A 13,335-nucleotide genomic window follows, 5' to 3' on the forward strand; every position below is an offset into this window, starting at 1 on the left:
CGAGACTCGCCCGCCGCTTACTGTAGAATTACATGCCAGTCTGATTCTACATTCATGGGTTTAGTCAGTAAACAGCACAGCGATGCCCTGCTAGAGAAGAACTCAATATGGTGTGGCCTTCATGAACTCAAAGCTCAATCATTTCTGGAGGTCGGACATCTGATTTGAAAAGACCGATCAACCTGACTTCGCTGAAAAGCCTCATATAACAACATTTCTAACATGACGCCGACCTGCGCACAGAGCTAGTTTCTGTCACAAAAACTGCAAAGAAAGATTTATAAAAATGGCATTGAGACGGATACCAAAAAAGTGGTTGTGTAATGAATTCCTATGTCAAAGAACTGACATTTAACTTGTTAATGAGATACTAGCTAACCAGCTAGTTAGCTCATAGTACGCTAACTAACAACACTCATTGTTTGCATGTTGACTGCAGGGATGGAAATTAACTTTTTTGTCCACCGGCCACTGTGGCTGGTGGATTTCAAAATCTACCAGCCACTCAATGTTTTTACCAGCCACTTTCTTGTTTTTAACCGACAATGTGTAACTGCATGTGAAAATTAATACTACAAGAATACTTAAGCAGTTCATTTAATCTCAAGTCTCAATGAAATACTGACATTTTCTCTTTCTCTCACCCTCGGCCTCATCCACCTAATCTGTCATTTATTTATTTTTTGATGATAAATTGAGCCAGCCTCCAAAAGTAATTAACCTGTCCTGTGATTTTTTTCTCTCTCACACAACACTCTCCAGACACGGATTTATGAGCTATAGTATGTTGGTTGCCTTTACATTAGAATAATATTAAATATAATCTAGATATGAAATGGAATAAATAGCATTCAATACAAAATGAATATGTCTCATATATTGAAATCAAGTTTTATGTGATAAAATATTTGCTTTGTTGTGCATTAGAACCACATCAGGCATTTAGTACAAGGTAATTTATTGAAGCATCCAGATACTTCACCACGTGACAGCAGCTAGGCTCCTGATTGGTTAACGCGGCGCGAATTGACGCTAAAGTTCAGATTTTTCAACTCGGGCGGCAGACGCGAATTCGCGTCAAACGCGTGAATGCACAAAAGCACTCAATAAAATCATGCGCGCGGAACGCGTCAGACGCTCGAACTTGCCGCGCGAATGAGGCGTATTCGCATCTACCACGGCGCGCTCTACACCTCATTCGCGCCGCAGGAATTTTTTACGCGCGTAACGCGTCTTTGCATTGACTTAACAATGAAATCACTCGCGCCAGACGCTCTATTCTCGTCTGGTGTGAACGCACCATGATGTTTTCTCTGCAGACCTCTACGCCTGCGATGTAGCGCCACATTTTTGTTTGAAGGTGTGCCTCCTCTAAAAGTGTCCGCCGTCCGGGTGAAACAGTATGCTATTTTTATTTACCCGCCACGGTGGCCGGTAGGTGAAGCGAGTTTACCCGCCACAACACAAAATCACCCGCATTTGGCTGGTGGCAGGTGCTAATTTCCATCCCTGGTTGACTGGAATATTTTTAGGTGGAATTGATGAATTTCAAACTCAGATATTCCCACTTTCGTCTTTGCTACTTAGCCCTAAAAGCTAATGAAACCATTAGCTACGTTCTGTTTGGCAGGGTCCCTACGCAGTGTTCACTGCTCCCTAGTTTATGCTGTTTGCAGTTCCTTTCGAACTGAACATGTACCTTTGGATTGAAATCTTACTTAAAAGGAGCAAAATTCACTTTTATGTAGTTTTTGAGCATACCTACTGTAAGTGTCTGCAGTGTTTGAACACAGCCACCCTACTGTGGTAAAAATCCATCCACTGTTTGTTATTTTCCCCATTAATCTGTAACAGTGTCTCAAAATGAGCCATTCAAGAATGTGCTCCAATGTAACGGCACATTGCACAGGCCCCGCCCACAACTGCTGCCCTATTAGCTTAGCTCCTCCCCTAAATGAGCTGTACACAGTCGGCCATGTTTATCTCCTCGCCAGAGCATTTAACATCAACATTCAAGTCACAAATGTATTCTTATTAAAGCTACTAAAGTTATTCAATCAAGAGCAAAGTGATTTTCTGTTTTTATTTTGTTTGATTCATATTAACAGCAATAGGTATTGTATATTACGCTGCTTTCACTTTAATCCACAGAAGCGATCTCGGGACCAGACCTGCGCAGTCGTGATCACGAAGTAAAGCCGTGAAATCAAGGCCCCGCCCCCACTCTCGCTTAATCAATCGCAAGCACACGCTCCGGCACTTTTTATACAATTAATTATAGAAATGTATATATTACATTTAAAGCTCCAATCTCCTCAGTCCTCCGAATATCCCGAAATAAAAGTCTGTTGGTGCTTCAGTGACTACTTCGCTCAGAGAACCTGTCAATCACAGCTGTCAATCATGACATCACACCACCGCATCAAATAACTAACTAAAAACAAACTTATTTTAAAAACAAACACTTGAAATTACATCAGCGTGAAAAAAACTACAGTAAATGACAGAAACCATATTTGGAAAAACGATATTTGTAGTGAAATTTAATTCGCCTTTGGCTAAGCCACACCCTAGAATGTAGATTGACCAATCACAGCGCAGCCAAGAACGAGCTCCCACAGAGGTCCGACACTTTTTCACAGCGCTCCATTGACTTTAACACAGGCGTCTCATATTTTTGGTCTCGGCAGGCTATTACCGTCGTAGTTTTATCAAAAATATGGTTAAAGTCCCACTCCGATCATATTTTGAGCTATTTTTAAACATTCCCAGTGGTCTTTAAATTATGATTATGCCATTTTTAGGCAAAATCACAAAACCTGTGCCGTTTTCTGGGACTTCGCTTCAGTAGAGCGGCAGTAGCTCATTAGCAATTCGCCTCTGCGTTGTGGGCGGAGCCGTTGGCACGGAGACGCCCCTCCCCCTGCCCGTTGCTGAGAGCTGTCTCTCCCGCTAGCTTACACCCCCAATACCGGTGGGGCAACAGTATTATATACACGTTAATTATTATTATCCGAAGTTAATCAAAGTTATCACCGATCATTATTTCACTCCAAGACGTCGCGTGTGGAAACGCCCAGTGGAGTTACTACGTCACAACTCCAGTCTATTTTAGCCGGCATTTTAGCGTCTGCTACTGATTCACAGCCATTTGAATGTAGAAATACTCAGAAATACAACTTTGAGCTTATTTTTCTTAAGATATGTCCTCTAACATCAGAAAAATGCCACAAGAACATGTTAACACCTAGAAAAACATTATTTTCATCGGAGTGGGTCTTTAAACGTTGTGCCTGGGGCATTTGTAACACAGATACGCGTTTCCCAGAGAGGTTGGAGGGGGGGGTGTGCGTTTTTTTCCCTTCCCAAAACCGAAGTCAAATTCTGACAAGTGTCGTCTAGCACACGCTGCTAATAAATACAACGTTATACCCGCGTAGTCCGTTTGCTTTGTAATAACGATTATAGAAGTGAATAGAGATCTCCAGCTTTGCATGAACAGTGTTGCTCCGTGATATTGTTAGTCCCAGCCTCCGTCTCCATTAGTAGGATATGCGGTGGGTCATTTTTTGACTGTGACCGGTATGCTTTTGCCTCTATTTGGATGCCTTGTTGTTCCTTGCGTTTCACCTGTATGTCGTGAATATAGCCTTCGAACGTATATTGCAGCCCCTTTTGACTACTTCTATCGGACACTTTATTTGCTGCTTTATAAAAGTTTGATAAAATTTCAGCAGGAAGAGCTGTCACAGCATAAGCCATGTTGATACCAGAGCCCAGATGAAGCCCAAAACGTCTCGATCGCCCCCCGGTGGCCGGTCCTAGTATAGGTCATAAACCCCGCCTCCCCATGTTATTCAACAGCACGTGAGACCAACTAAACAATTCGCCTTTGGCGGCCACCGGGGGGCGATCGAGACTCTAGGTTTATGACCTATACTAGGACCGGCCACCGGGGGGCGATCGAGACTCTGGGTATATGACCTATACTAGGACCGGCCACCGGGGGGCGATCGAGACTCTGGGTTTATGACCTATACTAGGACCGGCCACCGGGGGACGATCGAGACTCTGGGTTTATGACCTATACTAGGACCAGCCACCGGGGGGCGATCGAGACTCTAGGTTTATGAGCTATACTAGGACCAGCCACCGGGGGGCGATCGAGACTCTGGGTTTATGACCTATACTAGGACCAGCCACCGGGGGACGATCGAGACTCTAGGTTTATGAGCTATACTAGGACCGGCCACCGGGGGACGACCGAGACTCTGGGTTTATGAGCTATACTAGGACCGGCCACCGGGGGACGATCGAGACTCTAGGTTTATGAGCTATACTAGGACCAGCCACCGGGGGACGATCAAGACTCTAGGTTTATGAGCTATACTAGGACCAGCCACCGGGGGGCGATCGAGACTCTAGGTTATGACCTATACTAGGACCGGCCACCGGGGGGCGATCGAGACTCTGGGTTTATGAGCTATACTAGGACCGGCCACCGGGGGGCGATCGAGACTCTAGGTTATGACCTATACTAGGACCGGCCACCGGGGGACGATCGAGACTCTGGGTTTATGAGCTATACTAGGACCAGCCACCGGGGGGCGATCGAGACTCTAGGTTTATGACCTATACTAGGACCGGCCACCGGGGGGGCGATCGAGACTCTGGGTTTATGACCTATCTAGGACCGGCCACCGGGGGGCGATCGAGACTCTGGGTTATGACCTATACTAGGACCGGCCACCGGGGGACGATCGAGACTCTAGGTTATGACCTATACTAGGACCGGCCACCAGGGGGCGATCGAGACTCTAGGTTATGACCTATACTAGGACCGGCCACCGGGGGACGATCGAGACTCTGGGTTATGACCTATACTAGGACCGGCCACCGGGGGGCGATCGAGACTCTAGGTTATGACCTATACTAGGACCGGCCACCGGGGGACGATCGAGACTCTGGGTTATGACCTATACTAGGACCGGCCACCGGGGGACGATCGAGACTCTGGGTTATGACCTATACTAGGACCGGCCACCGGGGGACGATCGAGACGTTTTGGTTTCACTTTTCAGGGCTTGTGAGTAGTATGAAGCTGCAGACTCGGAGACCTGCATCTACAGTCCCTCTGCACCCAGAGTCCCGCATTCTCAGACCCCTCGCTTTTCGAGACAGCGCCTCCTATCAAATTTTATCGGATGAAGAACATGTGAAGAACTTAAGCCAAAACGTGAGTAGGCTATCTTCAATTTTATTTAGCGAATCGTAGTAGCCTACTCGTTTGATTTATTTTTTAATAAAACGAATTTAGCTCATCGATACAACATATGATAAGCCATTTAATATTTGTAAAGATAGTTTGTAACAAGATTTGAGCCGTTAATGTATGTTTTTTCGCCCTCTTCTCCCCGATAATATTTTGATAGCTAACGTTAGCCTTTAACCTTGGACTTTTTGTAGATATGTCATAAATGCTGCAGTGATTTTCACTGCCCATTTTGTGCCCCCATATATTTCAAACCCACAAAGTTGTCCAAAGTTCAAAAACATCTCAAGGGACACTTCAACAGAGCAGTGCAACATGAAGGTAACATTTGCAAACATCTTTTTTTCTTTCTTTTTCTTTCTTTTTGAAACATCATAAGACATGTGCTATCCGGCCTATACTGTTGTAGGCTATTCCAGGGTACACCATACACCGATGGAGTCGCCCCTGCCGAACCCAGCAACATATCATTTTATGATTATGCAAAGCGACTTATAAATTAGTTTTTTTTAATGCAATTGAAGACGAAAAGTAAAGTCACGAACACAGTTTTTTCTTCCTTTTTTCTTTACAGCAAGATGATGTTTAGGTGATAATTAAATAAAGTACAGAATTGTTTATTATTGGTGTTTTGTCTATTCTGATTTGTTTTGCTTCGCATTCAAAATATCAAAAAACAGATTTTGTAATGTTAGCATGGTAATGTTAATTAGACCATTATAGGTTGAACTGAAAGAAAAATTGGAATTTGAATAAAAAAATATATAAAAAAACATTGTAGCAATATAATATCACATACTATTTTTCAGAAGATAGTTCAATCTGTAATTGTATCCCTTCCATCGCAATGAGTTTTTTTGGCACATGCATTAAGCAAGGAACGCAAATATTTATTGGAACATTTATTTGGAGACCGTAATATTGCATCCTATTGTTTTGCATTTGGATAAGCGTGCGCTGTACTCTGTGTGCGGGTGTTATACGATCTTTCGAACAGCAGGAGGCGCTGTGTTCGAAAAGCGAGGGGTCTGAGAATGCGGGACTCTCGGTGGGGGACTGTAGATGCAGGCTCCGAGTCTGCAGCTTCATAATATTGGGGCTTGTGCGGCAGGCTTGCTTTAAACGGATACAGATAATAACTTTCATGATGACAACGTCATGTGGGCATGTCCGCGATAGAGATAATCAGATGTTTCAGTTTTTGTCAGAGTATCTGAGTAACGAGCTGTAAAGACTCCGCCCACTTCTGGATAAGGGGGCGGGGAGAAGCAGCTCATTTGCATTCAAAGATACATGCACAAAAACAGCAACAGTCACAAATGGGCATTTACAACATGGTATAATAAATGATCTGTGGGGTATTTTGAGCTGAAACTTCACAGACACATTCTGGGGACACCTGAGACTTGTAAAAAGGAGCGTAATATTGAAGCTCGCCTTTAAGATTGCTGAATACACTATGTTCATACTTCGAAGGGCACTTGCGGTCGAACGAAAGGCATCTATTTGACATTTTACATTCACAGGAGCATTTTTGAGGTGTTGGAAGATTTTCAACAAGTTCTCCTGCCTCAGGAACATGGCATTGTGATCCAAGTCCCATTCACTTGGACACCAGAATTTCTTATTATTCAACCATCACTTGACTGAATCATGCTGTCTATTCTTTGAAACACTCAAACACCCTGACATTCACTATAACAGTTGCATTTGTTTCAACTGGATCCGTCATATTGCAACAAAGCCCATGAAAACATAAACCTCAGTCACTGACCTCATGAAACTGGGCTTCACTTAATAGAAGAGTTCATGGAGGACACAAGAAAAGATGAAGGAGAGGGAAATGGCAATTAGATGAAGTTTATGAGAAAAGAATGAAGAGGGGAGGAAGGCTGTTGAGGTAAGCCTTGGGTTTTAGCCTCGGCCTACAAAGTGTTTGCCAAAAGCTCTCGCGGGGCAGAAGCCAACATCATGCTAGCTGTACTGGCTCAGACATAAGAGGCGTAAGACACCCGATCCAAAACTTCTGAGCCACTGCAAACACCAGGATGAAGGATCTGCCATGACACAGGCTTCAAAATATTACAAGGTAATCTCTGAAAAAACAAAAGAGGAACAGGTAACATGGGTGTCCTGAGGTAACCTTTTTTTATCCTTCCTTTTACGACATGCTAATTCTAACGAACTATCCGAGATCCTCTCAAACGCACTGAAAAGATGAATTTATGCTAGCGCTGCCATACTGTTTCGAAATGTTCATATTCTTGAGCTGCCATCACCCAATCAACATCGTCATGACATCACCCCTTTCAGCATCTTAGTCACATGACATTTACGGCTCAGGTGATTGGCTCAAAACCACTTGGCTGTAGAACTGAGCACCCATAAACAAACATGGCAGATACTAAACTGAACTGATAGGTGTTCATGTGACATGCAGCCAAGAAACTGCCATTGAGATGAATGTGAACGCTAACTGCATTGAGACCTCTACAAATCTCCCAGAGGTTAAACCAGCATCACAAACATATGTTGGTCACCAGCTATGTTGTTGTCTTCAGCATTTTCAGCAGTGTATTTTGTCCCGATAGAGGTGATTGTGTAATGTGTGATGTCATGTATAGATAACAGAAACAGTGTGAAGAAATACACCGTCCTGCATGTGAGCAAGATGCTGGGATAATTTTCCAAGCACTGAGTATTTAAAATCACATAAGGATCCAATTGAACGAGCATATAATGATACGCAATTAAAACAATTACGGCATTAGAGATGAGATGTTTCTGTCCGTGGTCTAAATACAGAAGGACTGGGGTGAGGGTAGACTGTGTGTGTGTGTGTGTGGAGAGTTTTAAAGGGGGTTCAGGAAAGACATAAAAGTAGGAGAGAGAGAGAGAGAGAGAGAGAGAGAGAGAGAGAGAGAGAGAGAGAGAGAGAGAGAGAGAGAGAGAGAGAGAGAGAGAGAGAGAGAGAGAGAGAGAGAGAGAGAGAGAGAGAGAGAGAGAGAGAGAGACATAGAGAGAGAGAGACATAGAGAGAGAGGTGAATCCTAAAGGAATGTTGGGAGAAGAGGAGCACATCTGTGAAGGTCAGTAAATCACCTCTGAAATCAGCCAGATTCATTCAATGCACATGGTTTTTTTTTTAGTGATCTATAGTTTTTGGGAGAAATATGCAAATCTGAAATTTGGTGACGTCATCAAATTGAAAAAGTCATTAATAAAGCAAAATATTTTTTTCTGTAGGCTATATTATATGTAGACATTTTCAATAAGTTTCTATATACACTATACCCTTTAAAAGTTTGGGGTCATTAGTTTTTTGGGTTTTTTTTAAGAAATAAATACGGTACTTTTATTTAGCAAGAATGCATTAAAATGATAAAAACTGACAGTAAAGACGTTTATAATGTTACAAAGGATTTCTGTTTCAAATAAATGCTGTTCTTAATTTTCTATTAATTAAAGAATTATGGTTTCCAAAAAATATGAAGCAGCACAACGGTTTTCAACATTGATATAATAATAATAAATGTTTCTTAAGCAGCAAATCATCATATTAGAGTGATTTCTGAAGGATCATGTGACACTGAAGACTGGAGTAATGATGCTGAAAATTCAGCTTTAATCACAGGAATAAATTACACTATTACATATACACACATAGAAAACAGTTATTTTAAATTGTAATAATATTTCACAATATTACTGATTTTTTCTGTATTTTTGATAACATTATGCAGTCTTGATGAGCATAAAATATTTTTTTTTAAACGTTAACTAATCGGACTAACTCTATAAACTCTTGAATGTTAGTATAGGTTTCAGGTTTGTCTGTAGTTATAATTTTCTTCATATAAAAACAACACAAGTCTATGATATGTCCTCATTTAGATAGCAAAGTAAATGTGCATGAGAGAGCAGAGGAGGCTGAAAGTTTGATGAGTGTATGTGTAACTCAAATAATGTTACAAAATAAAAAAAACGAGCCAAAACAAAAATAACACCAAACAAAACAAGCAAAACAAAAACTCAACCCAAAACAAACAAAAATGAATCACACCAACCAAAAAAAAAAAAAAAAAAAAAAAAAAAAAAAAAAAAAAACAACAATAAAAAGAAAGCAACTAGTCAACACCACTGCCCAACACGATGTGAAATTAAGACAGTGTGTGAATATTGGGTCATGCAGACGTTGCATGGTATCCTCCAGGAGTGTGCAGTCAAGTAACTTAATGCGTCGTTTTGCTCTGTTTGTTTAGCTTTGTCTGCTAATATGAACTGTACTGTGGGCGCTCCGCCAGCAGGACTGGCCCATTAGCACAGAGATCTATGTTTCCCAGCAGTGTTAAACAGCAGGAGCTCCAGTCACTGGCTGTACTGTAACCTCACAGCGGCTCGCACACACACACACACACACACACCGCAGAGAGGGAGCACGGCCGGGGGAAAGCGATCTCCAACAGCCGGTGTGAAGCGAGGAGGAGGAGATTCGAGAGAACAGTTCACCTCTTCAACTCTAGAATTAGGCGAACACGAGCCCAAGAGTCACACAGAGCGAAATATTCATATTCATATTTTTTTTTTTTTTTTTTTTTTATAACTACAATTACATATCTTTAAAAAGAATATATCATTTTAAATAAATATAATCATATATAATTATATAATATATACTTATTTAGTTATTTATTTCTCCCATATATTTAATAAATCATAAAACCCTGAAACACAACTGTGCATGTAGTTGAAGAACACCCACATACAAATAATTGTCACCCACTGAACGTAGTGTGATTGGTTAAGTGCTAAAATTGTTGCAAATGATCCACTCATCTTGGCTGTGATTGCTCCATTCAAGCGTTGGCTACTGCATATGGCAGTCGACCAATTAAACTGCAGACTAAACATCAGTTCAGCTCATTCTATGTCAGGACTTTAATGAAGGAGATTCAAGATTTGGCATGTTCTGGAAACCAGTCCTACACCACGAAACCACTTCAGCTCACAGTAGTCAGCATTATCTCTCAGTGCATTTGTTTATTATTTCATAACCACGAGTTATCCATACCAGATTGAGCTTTAGATGATGCCAAGTGAAACATAAGGTTGAGTTTTGGTATCGCAAAATGCAGCAAATGGAGCACAAGAAGGAAGTGGACATACAGCACAATACAAACTCTGACAAGTGGTAAACTGTGATAATATTAGTCATAATGCAGTCTGCGGGTAATTATTGCTGCATTTACCATAAAACATGACCACAATCATAACTGATGTGTTCTCGCCGTATTTCACTTTCTTGTAAACGCTTTTACCCGTATACACACACTCAGGTTTGCTTTTCTTCTCACACCCCAACCCTGTTACTTGGCTTTCAGTAATGACATCATTTATTTATCTAACAAATGTGCCTTTCTTTCCTGAGAAGAGAACGCTGGTTTCAGCTCGGGCTGGGTTCACAAAAGTGATTCTTTCAAGGTTTGTCAAGAATATGCGTGTAATGCCATAAAGCCATAAAGCCAGGGTTTGTTGTATTCCAACATGTGTATTCCAGCGTGCAGAAGCAAACTTAACTACAACTCATATGCATCAGACTCGGTTTACCTTTTAAAGCATGTACTGTACTCCCATATAGTTGAAAAAATAACTCCTGTTGTGCAGCACATTTGAGCTCTATAAAATTGAAAACAAAAATTATTATAATTATAAGCATTTATTTTAAGAACATACTCCCATAGACGCAAGTCAGGGTAGCGCCAAATACAATTTTTGACAAAAATTGGATGGATGGAAGAGGATAGATGGATGGATGGAATAGAAGAGGATGAAGGAAGGAAGGAAGGAAGGAAGGAAGGAAGGAAGGAAGGAAGGAAGGAAGAAGGAAGGAAGGATGGATGGATGGATGGATGGAATAGAAGAGGACTCGCAAGGAAGGAAGGAAGGAAGGAAGGAAGGATAGATGGATGGATGGATGGAATAGAAGAGGATGAAGGAAGGAAGGAAGGAAGGAAGGAAGGAAGGAAGGAAGGATAGATGGATGGAATAGAAGAGGATGAAGGAAGGAAGGAAGGAAGGAAGGAGAAGAAGGAAGGAAGGAAGGAAGGATGGATGGATGGATGGATGGATGGATGGATGGATGGATGGATGGATGGATGGATGGATGGATGGATGGATGGATGGATGGATGGATGGATGGATGGATGGATGGATGGATGGATGGATGGATGGATGGATGGATGGAATAGAAGAGGATGAAGGAAGGAAGGAAGGAAGGAAGGAAGGATAGATGGATGGATGGATGGAATAGAAGAGGATGAAGGAAGGAAGGAAGGAAGGAAGGAAGGAAGGAAGGAAGGAAGGATGGATGGATGGATGATGGATGGAATAGAAGAGGATGAAGGAAGGAAGGAAGGAAGGAAGGATAGATGGATGGAATAGAAGAGGATGAAGGAAGGAAGGAAGGAAGGAAGAAGGAAGGAAGGAAGGAAGGAAGGAAGGAAGGAAGGAAGGAAGGAAGGAAGGAAGGAAGGAAGGAAGGAAGGAAGGATGGATGGATGGATGATGGATGGATGGATGGATGGATGGATGTGGATGGATGGATGGATGGATGGATGGATGGGTGGATGGATGGATGGATGGATGGATGGATGGATGGATGGATGGATGTGGATGGATGGATGGATGGATGGATGGATGGATGGCTTGACATTCTGCCTAAAATGTTTTTGCGTTTCACAGAGGAAAATGTAAATGGGTTTGGATCATGAGGGCATACAATTTTTAATTTTGATTGAAGAATGTCACTAACCAGACCCATTGACTTCCATTGTATTTTTCCAGTGGTCTCCATCAGCTGTTTGGTTACTGACATTCTTCAATCAAAATATCTTCTTTTGTGTTCAGCAGAAGAAAGAAACTCAGACAGGTTTGGAACAACTTGAGGGTGAGTAAATGATGACAGAATTTTCATTTGAACTGATCTATTCCTTTAACCTTAACCCTTTTTCTGAGAGCACACAAATAACTCTATTCACAAAACTCAGTCTGTCTCTGTTACTAGATAGATCTGAGTTTTCTTTGCGTAACCGTGACCTTCAACTCCACTATAAGCAATCGTGCCAACATTTCAGTCTAAAGGGTATTGATGATAGCATCGCAGAAGGATAAATGAGTGTTCATGGTCTAGAAGGACTGGTAAAATGAAGAGAGAGAGAGAGAGAGAGAGAGAGAGGAGAGAGAGAGAGAGAGAGAGAGAGAGAGAGAGAGAGAGAGAGAGAGAGAGAGAGAGAGAGAGAGAGAGAGAGAGAGAGAGAGAGAGAGACGAAGGAATGTCTCTACAGTATTAAAGAAAACAAAACGAACCCCATAATGGCATTAAATCCTGCAGGAGAGCTTCTGCGGTGTCGGATACTCAACAGCGGGCTCATATTTGTAACCCATTAGACGTCTACAGACGTGATTGTGCTAAAATAAGCAGCACTGACGGAGACAACTGAATTATGTCTCACTTAATACAAAGTGTGAAAGAGTGCGACTGAAGAAGGCTTTACTCGCAGGTGAACTGAAATGTGCTCAAGGCTAAATTGCTTTGACAATGGCGTCCTCTGAGGCCAGATTAAGAGCCGAGAGAATCAGCCTGTTAAAATAAAGTGCGTCTGAATGAGGTGAACGCCAAACACACACTAACACAGAACGCACATACACACATGCAATCGCACTGACTAACTAAAAGGTGTCTGCCAAAGAATCCCGGGCACCGATCCAACATTCACAAGTCTGAGCGCAGGATGGAGCAGAAGAGAGGATTGGTGTAACTGAAAGAAGAAGAACAACAGAAAGGCAAAAAGCAAGCTAAATACTTCAAAACTAGGAGGAAATCGCTTTTGTGATGCAGCGGCACTAAAGAACAAGTATTAATTCATAATGAGGTTGCAAGTAATGTATTTTTCTCATTTTCAATCTTCATTGTCAATTAAGGTGATTATATTAAAACGTAAAACAACACTTTACAATAAGTTCCATTTGTTAACATTGGTTAGCAAGATCTAACAATGAAAAAT

The 13,335-nt window shown here is 41.8% G+C and overlaps 1 protein-coding gene across 7 annotated transcripts in view; it reads right to left on the minus strand.

The window, feature by feature from the left end:
* pard3aa (par-3 family cell polarity regulator alpha, a) overlaps positions 1-13,335 on the minus strand; it is a 516,365-nt gene that overhangs the window by 450,503 nt on the left and 52,527 nt on the right. The window lies entirely within an intron of this gene.

The sequence above is a fragment of the Rhinichthys klamathensis genome, unplaced genomic scaffold (assembly GCF_029890125.1).
Source record: "Rhinichthys klamathensis goyatoka isolate OS25496 unplaced genomic scaffold, OSU_Roscu_1.1 h1tg000476l_1, whole genome shotgun sequence".
NCBI classification, from domain to species: Eukaryota; Metazoa; Chordata; class Actinopteri; order Cypriniformes; family Leuciscidae; genus Rhinichthys; species Rhinichthys klamathensis.